At 41.9% G+C, this 12,554-nt stretch overlaps 1 protein-coding gene across 2 annotated transcripts in view; it reads left to right on the top strand.

Moving 5' to 3' along the window:
• Nucleotides 1-10,928: 10,928 nt before the first annotated feature.
• HNRNPR (heterogeneous nuclear ribonucleoprotein R) overlaps nucleotides 10,929-12,554 on the top strand; it is a 36,996-nt gene continuing 35,370 nt past the window's right edge. The window contains exon 1 of one of the 2 annotated variants that reach the window (XM_017650508.3): nucleotides 10,929-11,086. The gene's annotated coding sequence lies outside the window, so the exon portion shown is untranslated. The remainder of the gene's footprint in view (nucleotides 11,087-12,554) is intronic. The other variant, XM_017650506.3, reaches the window with a different exon arrangement.

Raw genomic sequence — 12,554 nt, 5'->3', positions numbered from 1 at the left:
TTATAATAGACGCAGATGTCCTTCTGTTTGATATGTTCTCTAAAAGACTAGCTTTGGTTAGGCCTGTGCTTCCAGGCCATTAGGACCCCACTGAGTGCACTGAAATGATAATTGGTTAAATGGTTCCCTAGTGTTTCAAAAGTTAAGAGTTCGAAAAGGAGTGCCTGTGCTCTGGGAGAAACGGACTGAAGCATTGGTTAGATACCTACCTCTGCTGTGGAATAGCCTGGGCCTGCTTATTTACAGGAGACTGCAAAATAAAAGGTCATTAGTGAAAAACAATTGAGTAAAAAGTAATAGAAGAAAAGTACCCTGTAATGACCTAAAGTTATTTGGTAGTTAATCCCATTGTATTATCTGTTTTCCTCAATGCTTCATGTTCAATTGTCATTTTCAGCTTCTCCAAAGGTGGTTTTGTTTTTCCATCTGGGAGAGATGAGGCTGATGACATCAAAATCTCACTTTGAGTTTCACACCAGCCCCTGCAGGTAGCTGCCTGTAGACATCTCCACTTAGATTTATTCCCACACATCTTAAAATCAAACCCCAAACCAAATTTAGCACTTTCTTCCACCACGCCACGCTGTTTCTCCTGCATTTCTTAATTCAGTCATTACCTAGTTATCCAAGGTAGAAACTTGCATATCATACTTGACAACTTCTGCTCCTTTAGCCACCCTCCCCAAAATCAATAATGAGTATTAGCTGAATAATTAGTCATTCAGTCATGACCATTCCACTCCCTAAATATTTCTCAAATCTGCCCACTTTCTTTACTACCACTATTGACCGTGTGACCTGGGCCAGTTAATTAGGTTTGCTGTTCCTTGGATTCCCCATTCATAACACGGGGTAATTATATCTACCACACTGAGTTGCAAAGATGAAATGAGACAACGGGGCTCAAAATATTAGCTGCAATTATTCAGACAATCACCAGTCCATATATCATACCTTGCTTAATGAAACATCTTAATGAGTCTCCTCTTCTATTTTCAACCGCCTTCTCCCTGTTCTTCCTTGCTGCAGCTAGAATGATTTTTCTGAAGGGCAAATCCCTTCTTGCCACCTTCGTAAAACCTCAAGCTTCCATTGCCGGCAGCGTACAGTGAAAGTTGTGGAGTGTGAGTTAGGAGATCATCCAGGATGTGGCCTCTGCCACCCTCCTCAGCTTTCGTTCTTTGTATGTGCCCTGCACTTGCAACACTCTCCAAGTCTCATCTCTCCCTCCAGTCTTCTGGCCAACTCCTCCTCATCCTTCAGGTCCCAAACCTAACTGGTTCTAGGAAACCTTTCCCAATCCCACAAGATTGGATCAGGTGTTCCTTTTCGGTGTTCACTGGGTTTATCCCAGTAAAATGTTATTCTTGTTTATTTTTTGGTCTCTCCCATTAGATTTTAATATCCCTAAAGAAGTCACTGTGTCTTGCTCACCATTGTATCTTCAGCCTCTAGTAAATGTTCGACTTTGAGAAGGCACGCAGCAAATATTGACTGGATAAATGAGAGGAGAATATGTATAAACTTCATTTCCCCTCAGCAGGGCTGGTGACCTTGACCTCAGTTCTAATTTGTCACCACCCAAGCTAGTCATAAAAGAAAACAACAACTAGAAGTTCTGTCATTGCATACCTGGTGGGGTCATATGTCAGAGAAAGAAGGCCCCCAGAAGCAGTATGACCCATTAAGACACCATTGTCACCCTCAATCTCTAAGCTAAAACTAGGATAAAGACCTTCCCTGATGGCTCCTGTACTTGAATCATTACCATCTTTGGAAGGTTATTCAAGAATAAAACTCTTTCTATGGCAACTTTGGAGACATGCTGCAAGGCAGGCTCTCAATACAGGGAGCTTGGGTAGGATTCTAAGCTCCTTTTTCTAGGTTTGGCATTCAGTCAACTTCCAAATTCTCCAAGCTGAGCACATAAACCAGTGGTGGTTAATATTTGGGGGTGGGGGTGGGGCAATCCAGATTCCTTTGTGAATTGAATGCAAGCTTTGGATTCTTTGTTTTTATTGAATTTTGAGAGTTCTTTATATATTTTGGATACAAACCCTTATCAGATAAATGATTTGCAAATATTTCTCCGAGTCTTTGGCTAGTCTTTTCTTTCTCTTAAGGGTATCTTTCAAAAAACCAGTGTTTTCAATTTTGATGAGGTTCCATTTTCTAATAGGATTTGTACCCAAGCTTCTCTTTTCTAAATCTCCCCATTGATGACTCTTGAATCATAGAACTTAAATCTGAGTTTTAGCAAGTGAAGGAAGAAGCACACTTTCTAGACTTCACTCTTGTTTAGTTACATCCAGTCTACTGGAGTTTGGGTTTTAGCCCAGCCAAATGCATCCATTAGGCCAGGGCAACGGGGCCATATCTGTCCTGCTCTTTAAAAGGCCCTGACCTGGCCCTCATCCAGTTGCACCTTTCCCCACGGGACCAAGGGGATGTGCCCATCCAAACCTCCCCTTCCCCTTCCAGATCACAAACTCCAAATTTCCAGAACCTTGGAATTCTTTGCCCAAACAGCCCATCTCCGAGCCTCTTTTCCAGGTTTGTTCTCCTGAGGGCAAACCAAGCTGCAGGTGTGTACCCATATGCCTAGGTTTGAGAGGATGGACAGAGCTTGGACCTGCAGGTTGGGTAGCCACACATGTGAATGTGAGGGTCTTCCCAGAACCAGACAGAGCCTGAATAAGAAAAGGCAGGAGGCTCCATCTGTCCCCTTGCTGCAGTCCTGGTTCCAGGTACACTATCAAACATCTCCATGCGTCACTTAAGATGAGTCAGGACCTATGAAATCCAGATTCCTGAGGTAAGTGATTTGTTGGATGGACGAATATGCAATGAATGGAACCAGAACACACGAAGAAGAGAAATCTGGGGTAGGTATGAAGATTACAAGGTAACTAAATCATTTAACAAAAATGTGTTGAGCACCAGCTGATGTGCTAAGACTGAATGAGATGAAGACTGCCCTTATTGAACTTATATTCTCAAGGGGTGGCTTGGAAGGGCGATGGACAATAAAGATCTGTATAACATCAGTTGGTAACGAGTACGATGAAGAAAGTATGGAAAAGGGAGTGAAGGGGTACTGCAGTATTAGAATGGTTAAGGAAAGCCTCTCTTAAGAGGTGACGTTCAAGCAGAGTTCTGAATGAGTCGTCAGGATACCTAGGGGAAGTGTTCGCAGTACTTAATTTACTGAAGAGCAAATGTAAGGGTGCTGAAGCAGCAGTTGGCTTTCTGCTGGACAACCACCAGGTCAGTGTGGATGGAGCTCAGTGAGGAAGGGGGCACACAGTAGGAAAGAAAACCCGTCTTTAAAGACTAGAGTTGTGAATTTGAAAAAACTGCTACATCCAAACATATTCACATGCCCATCAGGTAAATACTTGAAAATATGAATTCAGAGCTCAGAACCAAAAGTGAGGCTACAGATTAAGTAATGGGAATAGCTAGTATGGAGATGATAGTAAAAATATGCAAATGAATGTGCAAGACAAGAGCATAAGAACGGTGTCAAGGATGGAATCCTGGGAACACACCCACAGATAATGATGGAGGAGAGGACCTAGAAAGAAATAACAGTATTATAGGACCCAGAGAAGAATCAGGAGAGAGTCACAGGGCTAAGGATATGGCACACTTCACAAGATGTCCAAATGTAGCAAAGATGTCTAGTAAGACACTATATTTGAAACTCTCCGTAGGTGGAAAAACTCCATGTAATTATAAGGTATAATATCCTTGTTAATGATAGCACTTGCCCCCTTCTAATGGATATTTTAAGAGTAATGAGAATTTAGTTATGTACACATAGTCTGTCCTCAATTTCTTACTGTTTCATTAAATTTAAAAAAAAAAGTTACTCTGAAGGAGCAGAACTCATGATCCCTGATGAATCTGACTTGCATAACAGTATATTTAACTTGTGTATTTGAATATGGGTAATAATACCTGCCTTAGAATTCTAATGGATTTTGGTTAAAAGCTTACAGTAACACTTCCATAAAAGACTTGCAGGATGTAGTTCTTCCGCCTGCTATAGGGAAGCCTTAAAATAATTAGAGCTCAGTGGATCCAATGTTATGTTCAGAAGTTTCCAGAATTTTTCTGAAATTAGGTGGCAGCTCCTGCTGCTGCCTGTGCTGTCACTTTAAACGGCTGCAGAGTTCAGTGGCAGTGGGTAGATGCCCCCCAGTCCTGGTGGTGAAGTTGCTCAGGAATCCCGCTGTTGCCAAGCAGGAGAATGTTCTGTTAAATTCTTCGGTGAGACCAAGTGTTCATCATTCTTAAATTGGACTTAACTATCATATCTGAACTTGAAAGTGGATTCTTGCTTTCACGAGTTTGGGGGAATGGAAGGTTGGAAAGTAAAGTTCATTGTACCATCTTTATTTTTTCACTTTGTCCATGTTCTCCCAACAGAACCCAAGGCAAAGAGAAAACTCAGGAAAAAAATTAAGGACAAAAAGTTTCAAAATCAGAGACTATCAACATCAGGTTTGGAAATATGAAGGCTTAAAAAGAAGGAGATTTAACTTGATTGGTTTTGATTCATCTCTCCTGGCTGTGGAGCATAATGATTAAGAGACTACTGGAATTTGGAGTTAGTTATACCAGAGTTTGAGTCTCAACTCTTGACTTGGGGCTTAATTTTTTCATCTACCAAAGGGAGATGATGCATTTTGGTATTTGCCTCACATATTGTCGTGAGCATGAACTGAGATAACATGGTAAGTGCTTAACAAATGTTATCTAGTATTATGAAGTCCATATAGGTATAATCTTTATGAGTCATTTTCTTTTCTGCCAAAGCTACCCAAAGGACTGTTTCTTCCCAAGACTGAGAGCTTGTGAGGCCACAATTTTGCTTTTAGATACTATCATTTCCCAGAACAAGTTCAAATTGCATTGTAAAGCCAATTTGTAAACCACATAAGGAAAATGTTCTCATTATCTTATATCACAGTTTGCTTTGGACTCTAAATAACATTTTCTAACTTATTCATCAGATTGACTATGGTGTTTTGTTTTGGTATCATTAATATACAATTACATGAGCAACATTGTGATTACTAGATTCTCCCCATTATCAAGTCCCCACCACAAACCCCATTGACAATGCTTTTTTTTTTATCACTTCTAAGTTTTCATTTCTAGTTGGTGCTGCAGAACCAACAAGCTGTCAAACGTGCTGTGTGACAAAAATACAATTCTAATAAATTACATTAAAAAAGACAGAGAGGGATAGGTTGGAGAGGAAGTAACTGGAGGCAATCAGGAGCCTCCACCATGAAGGTTTAACAATGATTTTTTTGACTGATAAAAATATGTACCTTTAGTAGAATCTGTTAACACTGAGACTTTAATTGAGAAGGAGCTTGGTGAAGTGGCTTTGGAGTCACACAAACTGTGTTTGAGTCTGTTCAGCTGTGTGGCTTTGAGCAAATGTTTTAACTTCTCTGAGCCTTGTTTCCTCAATAAAATGGAATAATATTAACTTTTAACTTTCCATATAAGGATCAGCAATAGTATACATAAAACACTTGATACACAGTAGGAGCTCAATAAATGGTAGTGATTATTGTTTAGAATGTGTGCCACTAAGATGGAGATACTTTCTTTCCATTTTAAAATGGCTTTGATGAATTTGAGAATTAGAAAGGAATTCAATAGACCAGTTCAAGGATAATCTTCAAAAGAAAAAAATGCTACAAAAATGACAACAAAGCAGGCATACAATAAGGTCTTGGGTTGACTACAACCTATTGCAAGTCAGCCATATGGCACTTTATTTTTTAAAAGAAGCATAATCCTAGGAGGTATAAATAAAAGATAAACAGCCTTCAGCTCTGGTCAGTCTTGTTTGGAACACCACCATTTGGGAATGTGTCTTCAAATAATAAAAGATATTAAAGTTTGATGAAGAAAGTAAATAATTTTGACAATGGGAGAATTCAAGGTAGAACTGAAGTGTTGGAAGCAAAGCAGAGCAGAGGACGCTTGGCACCTAAGCAGTAGTACTCCACTTTCTGCGCATGGTGTTTCCTCGTTTTCCGTTTTCCTCTCCCCTTTCTTCCTTTCCCTATTGTTTGTTTCCTTTTCCTTGCCTGGGCCCTTGAACTGTGGCTGGGATGACTTGTCCTTGTTAGTGGCAAGTGAAGGCATTTTGAAGAGGCTGAATTGATGTAATCTTGTTTGGAGTCAGGAACAGACTAAATGATATGAAAGGGACAAGCATGACAAAGACTAATTAATCTAAGGATCCACTAAGAAGGCTTGATAATTTCAAACATTCTCTGTTAATTTTGGATTGTAGGTAGTAAAACTCAAAGCGTCAGTTTGTATATTCTGGTGCCCTGTAATTGTCTTAAGAAGCAATTCTTGATGTTCATTGACATACCAGCTTAGACCACATATTTGGTCTGTGACAGGGAAACATTGTAATGGCCTGGCTGCACTGTTACCTAATCTTAAAAGATTAGGGATATAGCTTGAGTTTTTCTCAACAACTCATTTTTATTTTTATCTATATACCTGGTCTGCCTCGTCAGCTCAAATGTAAAAGCTCTTGAGACAGATTGTGTTTTATTCATTTTATTTTCCCTACTTTTAACATAGTAATTTGTATGTAGAGGGCATGCAATAAATATTTGTGTAATATAGAATTCATAAATACAGAAACATACCTTTTTTTTTCTTGGAAATGCAAAGCTCAGCTGACAGTATTTTCCAAATAAAAAAAAATCAAGATATATGAGCTGGACCAGTAGAACAGAATAGAGAGTCCAGATATTAACCCAAACATATATGGTCAATTAATATACAATAAAGGAGCCATGGATATACAATGGGGAAATGACAGCCTCTTCAACAGCTGGTGTTGGCAAAACTGGACAGCTACATGTAAGAGAATGAAACTGGATCATTGTCTAAGCCCATACACAAAAGTAAACTCAAAATGGATCAAAGACCTGAATTTAACTCATGAAACCATAAAATTCTTAGAAAAAAACATAGGCAAAAATCTCTTGGACATAAACATGAGCAACTTCTTCATGAACACATCTCCCTGGGCAAGGGAAACAAAAGCAAAAATGGACAAGTGGGACTATATCAAGCTGAAAAGCTTCTGTACAGCAAAGGACATCATCAATAGAACAAAAAGCATCTTATAGTATGTGAGAATATATTCATAAATGACAGATCCAATAGAGGATTGACATCCAAAATATATAAAGAGCTCACTCACCTCAACAAACAAAAAGCAAATAATCCAATTTAAAAATGGGCAGAGGATCTGAACAGACAGTTCTCCAAAGAAGAAATTCAGATGGCCAACACGCACATGAAAAGATGCTCCACATTGCTAGTCATCAGAGAAATGCAAATTAAAACCACAATGAGATATCACCTCACACCAGTAAGGATGGCCACCGTCCAAAAGACAAACAACAACAAATGTTGGCCAGGTTGTGGAGAAAAGGGAACCCTCCTACACTGCTGGTGGGAATGTAAATTAGTTCAACCATTGTGGAAAGCAGTATGGAGGTTCCTCAAAAAACCAAAAATAGAAACACCATTTGACCCAGGAATTCCACTCCTAGGAATACAGCAGCCCAGTTTGAAAAAGACAGATGCACCCCTATATTTATCGCAGCACTATTTCCAATACCCAAGAAATGGAAGCAACCTAAGTGTCCTTCAGTAGATGAATGGATAAAGAAGATGTGGTACATATACACAATGGAATATTATTCAGCCATAAGAAGAAAACAAATCCTACCATTTGCAACAGCATGGATGGAGCTAGAGGGTATTATGCTCAGTGAAATAAGCCAGATGGAGAAAGACAAGTATCAAATGATTTCACTCATATGTGGAGTATAAGAACAAAGAAAAAAACTGAAGGAACAAAACAGCAGCAGAATCACAGAACTCAAGAATGGACTAACAGTTACCAAAAGGGAAAGGGACTGGGGAGGATGGGTGGGAAGGGAAGGATGGGGGGGAAAGAAAGGGGGCATTACAATTAGCATGAATAATGTGTGGGGGGCACGGGGAGGGATGTTCAACACAGAAGACAAGTAGTGACTCTACAGCATCTTACTACGCTGATGGACAGTGACTGTAATGGGGTTTGTGGGGTGACTTGGTGAAGGGGGGAGTCTAATAAACATAATGTTCCTCATGTAATTGTAGATTAATGATACCCCCCCAAAAAAGTTATGGTATAGTTAAAAAAAAAAAGAAAACCAGCATTATTTGTAAATAAATTAGATCTATTTTTCTTGAAAAAAAAAGATGTGGTACATATACACAATGAAATATTATTCAGCCGTAAGAAGAAAACAGATCCTACCATTTGCAACAACATGGATGGAGCTGGAAGATACTTTGCTCAGTGAAATAAGGCAGGCAGAGAAAGACAAGTATCAAATGATTTGACTCATCTGTGGAGTTTAAGAACAAAGTAAAAAACTGAAGGATCAAAACAGCAGCAGACTCACAGAACCCAAGAATGGACTAACAATTACCAAAGGGAAAGGGACTAGGGTGTATGGGTGGGAAGGGAGGGATAAGGGGAAAAGAAAAGAGGCATTATGATTAGCAGACATAATGTGGGGGTGGCACGGGGAGGGCTGTACAACACAGAGAAGACAAATAGTGACTCTATAGCATCTTACTATGCTGATGGACAGTGACTGTAATGGGGTATGTGGGTGGGACTTTATGGGGGGAGTCTAGTAAACATAATATTCCTCATGTAATTGTAGACTAATGATACCAAAAAACCCCACAATGAATCAATTTATATAACCACCATAAATGTTCATTAAAATTCCAAAAAGCCAATAAATGTTTTAAATATTTAAAAAAAAAAAAAGGATATATGAGCTGACTGAGAAGTGACTAGTGGTTACCAAAGGGGAGACGTTGGGGAAGGTGGGGAGGTTGGGCAGAGAGAGAAGGGGATTAAGGGGCACAATAATCCGCAATCAAACAATATAGGTTGGTCACAGGGAGGGTAGTACAGCATGGAGAGTGATTTTGTAATATCTTACTACGTTGATGGGCAGTGTATTTGAAACCAACATGAGATTGTATATCAATGAAACTTAAATTTTAAAAAAGATATATGGTCTGAAACGTGGAGAAGACTTGTGAGCACTATATAACTGAATACTTGCAATATTATCCCAGAAAAATTTGGGTGATGGAATCACTTTAATTACATTATCCAACCCAGGGGATCTTATCCTCTGCTCAACAGACTGCAAGGAGTCTCTGAATGGAATTTCAACAGTCCTTCAACTTTGATGGAATAAATAACACTGCTATTTTCATTAATGTCCCACTGAAATTTAGCATCCTCTCCATTGTGAATGTAGGCAATAAACCACAGTAGAATTAGCAGTATCTCTCTTTGTCACCAGTTGAAATTAGACATTTTCGTATCACAGTATAGTTATGTGTTTCTTCTTGAAATACCTTCTCATTACTTTAAAATTTCAGTAGTTATTTGACCTGAGGCAAGATCTTGATATTTAATGTTTGAATAAAGGAAAGCATTACTTTTTTATTTTTTTTATTTTTGAGAGGGTACCTCTCATATTTATTGATCAAATGGTTGTTTACAACAATAAAATTCTGTATAGGGAACTCCATAAAGCATTACTTTTTCACAAATTTTTGAAACATATTTCCTAGTTGTACTTCAATATAAAGTTTCTTTTGTAATGCTATGGATTTTAAAACCAAGAAGAGAGCCGTAGCTTTTACCAGACTATCAAATGGTACAGAATAGGTTAAGAACCCTTGAACTAGAGGCTAATAAAGTTTAAGCTTCAAGGTCACATTAGCTTGGTACTGGGCACACGGTAGATTTTCAATAATTTTTGGTTGATATGTTCTGGGAAATTTAAGTGATCCTCGAGTCTATCTGGAAATCCTGCAGACCACGGCTTGACTTTCCCCACTCCCTTAGAAGGGTGGGGGCGTTGGATGTTGGAGAAGGAAGGAAGGCTGGCTCCGTGGAAGTGAGCTTGGAAGACTGGGATGAAGGAGGGTTTGGACTAAGGCGAGGTCAAGGAACAAACCATTAGAAGAGAGTGAGAAATAGGTTTCGGAATAACGGGAATCAGTCTCCTTCAGCCCTTTTCCTTGTGTGTCTTTTGGCTTCATAAATGCATATATCTGCCCCATCTACTTTATGAAAATTACTTACCTCGAAACCTTGTGGGAAAATGTCCCTGCTCTATCATTTTTGATTAACGTTGCTCTTGAGTCATGCCCACTTTAGCGATTTCCCTCACATTGAGAGGCCCCAAACTGTGTGTGGAAGCCAGGGGGGCAATTTCCCGATCATTCCCAGAGATTTTTCTACAAGAAATTCCGCAGCCAGACGCCAAGCCAAATAATTGTTCAAATCGCGTTCTAACTAGAGCCCAAGAGATGACTTTAGAGGGCGGCCCAACAGCGCTAAGGTGGGCGTGTCGGGAGGGTCGACTGATCGCCGGCGGAGGCGCGAGGGGATATTAGGCGCTGGGCGTGGGGCTTGGGCGGGGGTCCGCGGCAGAGCGAGGCCGGCGCGGACGGTGGGGGGCGTGTTCTGGAGGCGGCCACGCGGCGCGAGGCCCAGGCACCAGCGGCAGATAAGGAGGGAGGAGCCTCAGCCACTCCAGAGCTGTGTTCCGCAGCCTCGCCTCTACCCGAGGATTCACCACAGACCCCTTTGTGTTTCTGCCCCCGCCCCGGAGGCGCCACAGCCGGCGGCGCTGAGTTCCCTCATTGGCTCAGCAGAAGGCTTCACCGATTGGCTCCCGAGTCGCTCGGCGTGGTCCGACTCTGCTCATAATTATTGGTCGCCTGAGCTGCTGCTCAGACCGCCGCGCGATGTGATTGCCCGGACGCTCGGAGTCCCTGGAAGCAGTTCCGGGAAACCCCGCGTGCTGCTGGGATCGCGTCTCCGTCCATGAGGGGGGGGAGGGGGTGGCGCGCGCGCCATTTCTAGTCGTTTTCAAAGCGCCTCGCGCTGATTCTCACGGGCCCGGCCGCCGGCCTCAGCTCTGCCCTGGTGAGTCTCGCGCCGGCCCGTGGGGGGGTGGGGCCGGGAGCCCCGATCGAACCAACTCGGCGCGGCCCGGGCTCGGCGCCTTGTCCCCAGTTTCGTTTTCCTCCGAGGTCCCGGGGTGGGGGTGGGGATGGTCTGGGGGCGGCCTCGGCCTCCTCCGGCCTCGTAGCCGAGGGCCTAACTCTGTCGAGGCGTCCCCTCGCCCTCGGTCATCCCTTCCCTCCCTCCAGGCCCCGGCCCGCCGGGCGCTCTCCGCGCGGCCTGCCAGGGTCGGCCGTGTTTTTCCCGCCTCCGCCCGCCGCTCCACGCGGCCGGGTCCGGTCGGCGGCCTGGGGCGCCCGGGGCCCCGTTGCTTCAGTCTCCGGAGCCGCTTCGTTCTCTTCTCTGCCGGCCTAGCCACGAATGGGATGTGTTGATGATGGCGACGGGCCTGAGGGGGTGGGTGGGCCGAGGGAGGGATGCAAACCCCAGGATTACCTGAGCCCGGAGAAAACTTTGTGTAAGCGGAAGTCGCAAGGACGATTTGTGTAGGAAGCCTCCTCCCCTCCCCCATTCTGCATGCTGAAAGCCGAGATTTGAAGGAAAAAATGACTACCAGAGGCCACGAAACTTAGGCTTCAAGCGCGCCTGAGGTGAATAATTCAAAGTCACAGGCGCACTAAATTGGAAAGGCGATTCTTCTTACACGGTAGTGACCGTAGTGCCAAATTTAAAACTTAAGGCCCAGGGGTTCTTGAAAGGTTCAGTCCTTAAACACTAACCTGTTTGAGATTTTTGCTGTCCCCAAGAAGCTGAATTTATGTCTCGTGAGTCAGACGTAGGATAAGGGCTTGACTGTCCTGAGCCATGAGATAACCGTTAGTTTCATTTCGTCGGTTCTTTTAAAGCCCTTCTCTTAAGATTTGCACAGAGATGTTCAGAAAAAGGGGAGAAGCTGCTGCTGACTTACTAAATTTCCCAGCAGCCCTTAAATCTTATTTAAATTTCTACGTTTTGCAAAAATGTTTAGCTCAAATGACTCCAGTTACATTAGTATATTTGCTGCATCCAGAAATATGGTTTGGCTGTGTGGCGTTGTGTTGAATTGACGAGTTTTAAATGGTCTCATATAACAACAGTCTTTTTTAAATGAACCACATTGTATTTGTTTTGAAGAGAGAGATTTTTTTTCTTGATCTGCAAGGGTTTCTGGAATCCCTTTTACGTTTTTTGTTAAAAGTTTACAAGCTTAAACATTTTCAACCAATTTCAGAATCAACTTCTAGAGAGCCTTTAAAATGAAATGGTAGTCATAAATATTTCTGTCTTGTGCTTAATACACAACTTGTCTTTTTGCTTTACACATACTTAAAAAAATACCACCTTAACAGATGTTCATTGAACTTTTCTGTTAAAAATTTGCTTCCTTTCTGTGATTAATATTATTCCCAGGTGCCATACTGTAATGGTCTTGTGATACTGAGAACTTTTG

This window comes from Manis javanica, chromosome 4 (genome assembly GCF_040802235.1).
Source record: "Manis javanica isolate MJ-LG chromosome 4, MJ_LKY, whole genome shotgun sequence".
NCBI lineage: Eukaryota > Metazoa > Chordata > Mammalia > Pholidota > Manidae > Manis > Manis javanica.
The sequence above is the reverse complement of the archived record's forward strand: the minus strand, read 5'-3'. Positions and strand labels throughout refer to the sequence as shown.